We start from the raw sequence: 7612 nt of genomic DNA on the forward strand, positions 1-7612 counted from the left end.
TTTCCCTTTGATTTTGCATAGAGGGCAGCACCACCTGGTGTCCTGGTCTGTGGAGAAGACTGGCCTTGAGTCCTTGACTAGAAGTATTAAACAACAGGAGGGGATTACCAATAAATTTTTTTTTTTTATAGAACACAATTAATTGTTTGGGGGATGGATTGACTGATTTATTCCTCTGTTGATCTATTAGAGTATTATGCATAAGGATGCTTGGGTATAAATGAATAATACCATATTATTATTTCAAGAATAATACCACATGCCTTTACTATGGTACACATTGAGCACATGGAGAGTTGTTAAGGGGATCTGTGCCACAACTCAACATGGGCTTGTATCTCCAATAAATAATCCTCCCAATGAGATAATGATCCTAATCTTCAAATTGAAGAATTTTATTGGGGTACTTTATCTAAGCTACCATGGAATAGCATTGATATTTCATGGAGTACTCTTCATAGCTGTGGCTGATGACCTAGAAACCTCAAATTGCTGGGTTACCTTAGAACTTACCAATTAAGCTGAATATCCTAATGAAAAGAATAGTCTAAATATTTTGGATAATATTTATCATAACAGCTTTGAACACTGATCTATGAAATGCCGAAGGTGGTTTTTTTTTTCTTTTTTTGGTTATGAAAAAGGGGTTCTCCATGATAGTGATCATAGTCCCTAGATCAAAGCCCTCATATAAAAGTAGAGTTTTTAGAAGACCAATAAGCGATAATAGGGTATACCAACTCGAACCCCACAATCAGTCGACTCGAATGATGATGAGACGAGTTTTCTTCCACTAGACTACCAACCCCATTGATAAGAAAAATAAAATCCTGTTCAATTGATGGGAAAAGAACGGATTAACTAGAATTCATTGAATAAAAGGTTTATATAGGCATTTAATGTAGGTGGTCCTACCCATCCAAATCAACCAGGTCAACCTGCTCTGGTTTGGAGAATCCAGTCCCTTCAGGCCTGTGCTTACCCACCATGGGTACTATATGACTACATATTCTACAGGTTCAATAGGTCAGCCCTGAAGTTGTTGAGTTGTTGAATAACCAAGTGTTGGATAGAGTCACAGTCACAGCTACGATCAACCATGCAATGCCCCCAAGATAATATGGTTGGGACTCCTTCAATTCACATACTAAAAGAAGAGCTATCCCAGATGAGTTCAGCTATCGAATTTTTATCGACAGTTATATATCTTTACTGACTAATCCAACCAAATTCAATTTCACCCTAGCTTACTAGTACTTTTTTTTTTTTTCGCTAAAGATCATTGAATTAATTAAAAGAAAGAATATACTCTACAAGACTTAGACTAAGGAAGAGAAATCAACCCCACCTTGGGCATTGCCATCACCAGGAGAGGACCTCAGACCTTAGACTAACAACCCAGAAAATCCGTAAAAATAACTAAGTGAATCAGAATCTTGGCCATTGGGCCACATCCAATTCCAGCTCCTTGGAAGTGAGAAGGGACCAGGCCACAACAGGGGAATTAGTTTCAAATCTTGCTGTTGTTTTCTCCAAGAAGTCAGCTACCACATTTGCTTCAAGGTACCAATGAGTGACTTTCCAAGAAATTGAGCCCAAATAAGAGAGACCCCCCCCCCCAATCTTTGCTGAATAAACCATGGCACTAGCCCTTTGGAGAATAAAAACACCATAGCAGCAGAGTCACACTCGATCCAAAGGTTTTGGATACAAGAGTTTTTTGCATGTTCAAGGCCGGCAATGAGAGCTAAAAATTCATCTTCAAAGTTAGATTTTACACCAACGAAATTTCTGAAATTCAGCAAAGGTTCGCCCTTGTAATTTCTAAACACACCGCCAGCTTCAGCCTTTCCAGGGTTCCCTAGCGAGCACCCATCAATATTTAGCTTCATCCAGTTTTGAGGGGGGAGACACCATCGAACTTCAAAATTTCTCTTTACTTGCCAATTACACGGGGAATTCCCATTCTCCTAGCACACAGCAAATCAGCTACCGACAAGTTCTTCCCAAGGTGCATTGTCGAAATCATGCCTATCTCTCCTTTAATCATAGCAAAACGCTGCCTGTGATGCCAAGAAGTACCCTCGTGGAGTCTCATATTCCTCTCCATCCAAACAGCACAAGGAATTAACACCGTGCCACTAAGCCATACTCTTGAGAATGTGACGGATTTTGCTTTATGTTTCCACCAGCTAAATACATCTTCCATTCTTAGGAAGTGTTGCCATCTAACACCAAATAGATCACAGAACATATTCCACAGGGCCTGGATATACTCACAGTGAATAAAAAGGTGGAAACTAGATTCTTCCGTCTTTTCACATAACCCACATCTCGAAGGCATTGCAATCCCCTTTTTGCACACTTGGTCATCTGTAAGGAGTCTACCATGAGCTAACCTCCATCCAAATACAGCCTACCGTGGTTGTAAAAAAGCTTTCCAGAGAATGAAAAACCAAGAAACAGGTGCATTTTTGCTTCTTATCTCTTCCCACGCCGAAGCCAAAGAGAAGGCTCCAGATGACGATAATTTCCAGTGGCAAACGTCCTCTAAATTCGTTAGGGATATTCTCTTAGCCTTCTCAAACGATTCAGACAAGAATGTTGAAGAAACATTTGGGAAGCAATACTCACCATTCCTAATGAAATCTGCCACCCACAGCTGCCTCGAAGTAAGTGCTTCTAAATCCAGATTAGAAGATTCTTCAAATGAGGAATTTTCTAACCAACGATCCTTCCAGAAGCTAATCTTAATGCCATTTCCTACTGTCCAACTCTCCATGTTGGTTACAAAGTCCCACACCCTTTTTAGACCCAGCCAAATAGATGAAGACTTGTAGCTCTTTTGAGATCGTCGTCGCTAGTAGTAAACCTTGCTCTGAAAAATTGGCTCATTATAGAATCCTCATGCTTGATCTTCCATACGAATTTACATAGACAAGCTCTGTTAACATCTCGCAACTTCTGAATACCTAGTCCTCCCTCCTTTGGCTTGCAACAATCCTCCCACTTGACAGTAATTTTTTTTCTGACCTTCCATTTGACCTGACCAAATGAAGTTCCTCATCCATGTTTCTATAGTTTTAATTGATGTCTGTCGCCACCAATAGACTACAAAATTATGCATAGAAATGCTCGATATAATTGAACGAACTAGTTTAATACGACCTGCCATCGAGAGCAACTTCCCTTTCCAGGCTGCTAGTCTACATTTGATCTTATCCAGCAGAGACAACCAGTGGGATTTGGTGACTCTTCCCTTCAAGATTTCCACCCCGAGATATTTTGTAGGGAATTTGGATATCTGAATACCCAAAAACTCACTAATAAACTGTTTTCTATGAGGAGCCACCTTCCCAAAGAAAAACTTGCTAGTTTACTAGTACCATATTTTTTTGTTGTCGTTGGAATGTTTACTAGTACTTTGTTCCTGTTAGTTGCGTATGGCCAACCAGCTGGAAGTGTGTTCATCAAATCTGAATTTTTTATTTAATATTAATTTTTTTTTTATTATGCATGGTAATTGACGAGCTATGGTTGTCCTTATGTTTTCATCTAAAATTATTCTCGACGAGGGATAAGACTTGGCATTATGTTCATATATTTGTCACTATATACCCTTAGGAATGGCAATTCCTAGATACAAGTGTGAGGCAAATGCAGTGATAGGTCCTCGTCCTTGCAGTTACACATTATGGACTTTGGCACACCAATGGTTGATGTTTCCTTGACCATACGTCGATGAAATAGATTTATGATTTTTTATCGGAACCGGTAGAGATCCCCAACATGGAATCCATTGCCCTACTAGAGAATATCGAGGAGAGAAAATATCTGTGTGATTGTATAGAAATTCAAATCCGGTAACGATTTTGTAAATTGCTCATAAATTGTTTTGAAAAATGATATTGTTTAGGAAAAATGTTTTATGTGGGAAAGAGTGACCCCTGTGCCAAACACATTGGGGTGAAAAGATTAACCATCCCCATGAAAGGGAAAATGATGATTCCGTGTATGCTTCCCTGGTGCGCTCCCATTGGCCCTCATGCACAGGTAGGAATTTCATTCGCCCATAAAAAACACTTCCCCTATTACTTATTACTAATGTTATTTTATTAATATTTAAAAAAGAAAAGTTTGGTAGTAATGAATCTACATGCTTATTGGTTATTATGTGATATTGTATAATGAGGAAACTAATATATTTTTAACTGGATTAAGTTGATAATACTTGTTACTTTGGGAAGTTAATGGTATTAAATTATCTTGTAATAATCTTACAACAATAACACCACCACCACCAAACTCAGCCTTATCCCAAGGTTGACTACTTGGATTCATACAAAACAAAATAGGGGGGGGGGGGGGGGGGGGGTGTTGTCCAAACAACAAAAGTAGAACCACGACTTGGTTGATCCACCTCTCCCTCCCGCGATTTCTCTCCCATTCTTGTAAGTAAACATACAATTACAAGAATGAAATTACAAGTTTTACGATACATGATCCTAAGTTCTACAGAGTCATCCATTTGGTGAAGTTACTTTAATTGGGATGAATATCATACAGTAACACAAACAACCTCCAAAACCAAGAAGATTTCCCTCCTTCCATCATCCAACTTAACAATTCTTCATAGTCGATCCAAATTTCTATATCTTCTCATCCTTCTTCTTGGGCAACTTGTAACCCTTGCCTAACCCCTCGGGCTTCCAAAATCCATGAAAACAGCAAGAAAGTTTGGAACTATAAAATAACAGGCAATGTTTTCTGTCAGATTGTACCCTACACCGTCATATGATTTCTCTCTCCTCTGCCTTGTGTAATGACCACCTTGCACCCCTTTAATTATTCCAAAGGAAGAACGATAAATAGGTGTTTCTTACCAGCATAGCATACACTCTTGACTCTCCCATAAAATAAAACTACACACCAATCAGCCTCTCCAGTATTGAGATCATAACTACCATCACATATGATAATAAGCTTCCCCAAAATTCTAGGGTCCCTAATAATCCAATAAGGACCAACTACAGTGGACAAGTTTAGAAAAAAAAAATGAAAGATCCTCAGCAGTACCCCATGATAACAGATTAAGATCACTCAAAACCCTAAACTTATATACTAACTGAAGAACAGTACTTGGGTTAGGAGAGGTACACTAAAACACAATTTTATTTTGCATCGTCCATAAGAAGTAGACATAATAGAAATAACTGACACCATATACTTGTAATCAACTTTGGACAGTCCAACATCACAAATAAGACTTAAAATATCGAAGGGGCAAGAATGAACTCAGTACGTAACCCAATTGGTCATGCAGCTCAAAGTCATTTAGTAAATTCACACGAGAAAAACAAGTGCCAGACAATCTCAATTTCTTTATAGCAAGGACATGAACGATAAATTTGCAATTGTTGTGATAATTTACTTTTAGTGGGAATAACACCAACTAAAAGTTTCCCAAAAAAAATCACAAACTTGGGAGAAATTTTAAGACCCCAAATAAAGGGAACACACAAGAGAAATACATACCTGCAAAAGAAATTATACGCCAAATAGCCAACAACTTAGCACCAAATTTTGTAGAGAACTTTTGTGTTCTAGTCAGAGGACAAACCCAATCATCTGACGTATAATTAGAACTCATAGGAATGCATAAAATAGCAGCATAAATACAAGGAGCTAGGGAAAATGAAAGAGATTAGAGAATAACAACCATCACCGACAATAAGATAACTAATACCTTTAGAGATTAACGGGTTTTGTTGAATAGGAGTAAGAACCATAAAATTGGGCAAAGAAGGTATCCACGGGTCCTCCCAAATTAAAATATCCCTCCTAAACCAACCCGATAATAAACCACAAAACGTAAGATCAGTAGAACTTTAGGAATATTGTTCCAAACTAGAGATCCTGTTGTCTTGAAAGTGGCCTCATGAAATAAGTACCTTGCCTTTAAGATAGAAGCTCATAAACTAGAAGTTTATTCAACATTCTCCAAGCCAAATTAAGTAAAAGAGCCTTATTATGTACAGTAGACAAACTAAAGCTTCTTGCCCCCCCCCTCCCCCCCAGAATTTAGGTTTACACATAGTAGTCCAAGATACGGGGATCATTTTCTATTATCATATTCACAACCATTCCAAAAGCATAATTGAAAGAATCCAATAACCGATATACCTTCCAAGGCAACAGAAAACAAGACATCCAATTGGTTGGACAAGAATCAACAAAAATTTAGTTAAAAGTGCCCCTACCGGCTTGAGATAACAATGGAATCTTCCATCTCCCTAATTTAGATATCACATGACTAACAATATGATCCCAGCTAACAAATCTATTCCTTTCAGAAGAAATTAGGGTACCCAAATACACGACTTCCGTATGCACATATCTAATACCAAAGGTGCGAAAAAATAGATCTTCGAATGGCTAAAGAATCATTCTTACTTTTACTAAAATTAATATGTTGACCTGATGCCCCTGTTGCCTCCATCATTCGGAATGGTGCCTGGTCCCCTCCCCCCTCCCTTCCCCCTCTCTCTGATATTTGGTCCTCTCTTCCCCCCCCCTCCGCCCCTCCCCCTTAACCTTCCAGGTCAGATTAACAAAGTTTGTTGGTCCCATTCTCGCCTTGGGTTTCTTTTCCTCCGCCTCAGCCTGGGATCTTGTTCGTGCTAGGGGTCCCCTCGTTCCTTGGAAAATTGTCTGGTTCAAAGGTCATATCCCTCGTCACTCCTTCACTGCTTGGTGCGTCCTCTCCAATTGTCTCCCTACTCAATCCTGCCTCATTCACATACAAATTTCTGTCCCCCCCCCCCCCTTGCTGCCTCTGTTGGAATGGTATTGAAGATATCAACCACCTTTCCTTTGCTTGCCCCTTTGTTTCCTCTGTTTGGAAGAGAGTCCTTCGTAGTTGCTAGCCATCCAGAAGACAGGTTCTCCCTCTCCTGAGAGAATGGATTTGGGTCAACATGACCTTTGAGGGTATTACAATTTGTGACACAGTTGGTCAACTTGCTTTTTGTGCTTCCATCATCCATATTTGGATGGAATGAAATCTCAGAAGATGGACTTCCAACTCTAGATCCTTGGACATGATTTGGAAAGCCATCTCCTTCGATGTTAGTTCCAAACTTCTCTCCATTCCCCTCCCCCCCCAAAGCACGTGAAGGATATCCAAGGAACAAGCTCATTATTGTCTCCTGGGATCTTCCTATCTCCATTATTCTCCCCCCAACAACCCCCCATAGTATGATGCACAGTTAGTTCTTTTCGCTTCCCTTTCTCTTGTTGCTGTTGTAAGCTGTTCTTTTTGTTTTTCTTTCCCCTCGGGGCTGTATATTCCCTCCCCCCCCCCCACTTCTTTTAATGCATTTCTTATTCACCCAAAAAAATAAAATATGCTGACCTGATGAATCTTGAAAAGATTAATAACACTCATAACTGTAGACACATCTTTCTCAGTAGCTTTACAAAGTAAAAAAGTTTTCATCAGCAAAGAGAAGATGATTAATGTCTGCTTTAGTAATAAATGATGTAATATAATCTTTTATTTAATGTCTTCTCGTACATATTCTTTTTTTTTTTTTTTTTTTTTTTTTTTTTT

The sequence above is a fragment of the Macadamia integrifolia genome, chromosome 2, assembly GCF_013358625.1.
Source record: "Macadamia integrifolia cultivar HAES 741 chromosome 2, SCU_Mint_v3, whole genome shotgun sequence".
Classification (NCBI taxonomy): domain Eukaryota; kingdom Viridiplantae; phylum Streptophyta; class Magnoliopsida; order Proteales; family Proteaceae; genus Macadamia; species Macadamia integrifolia.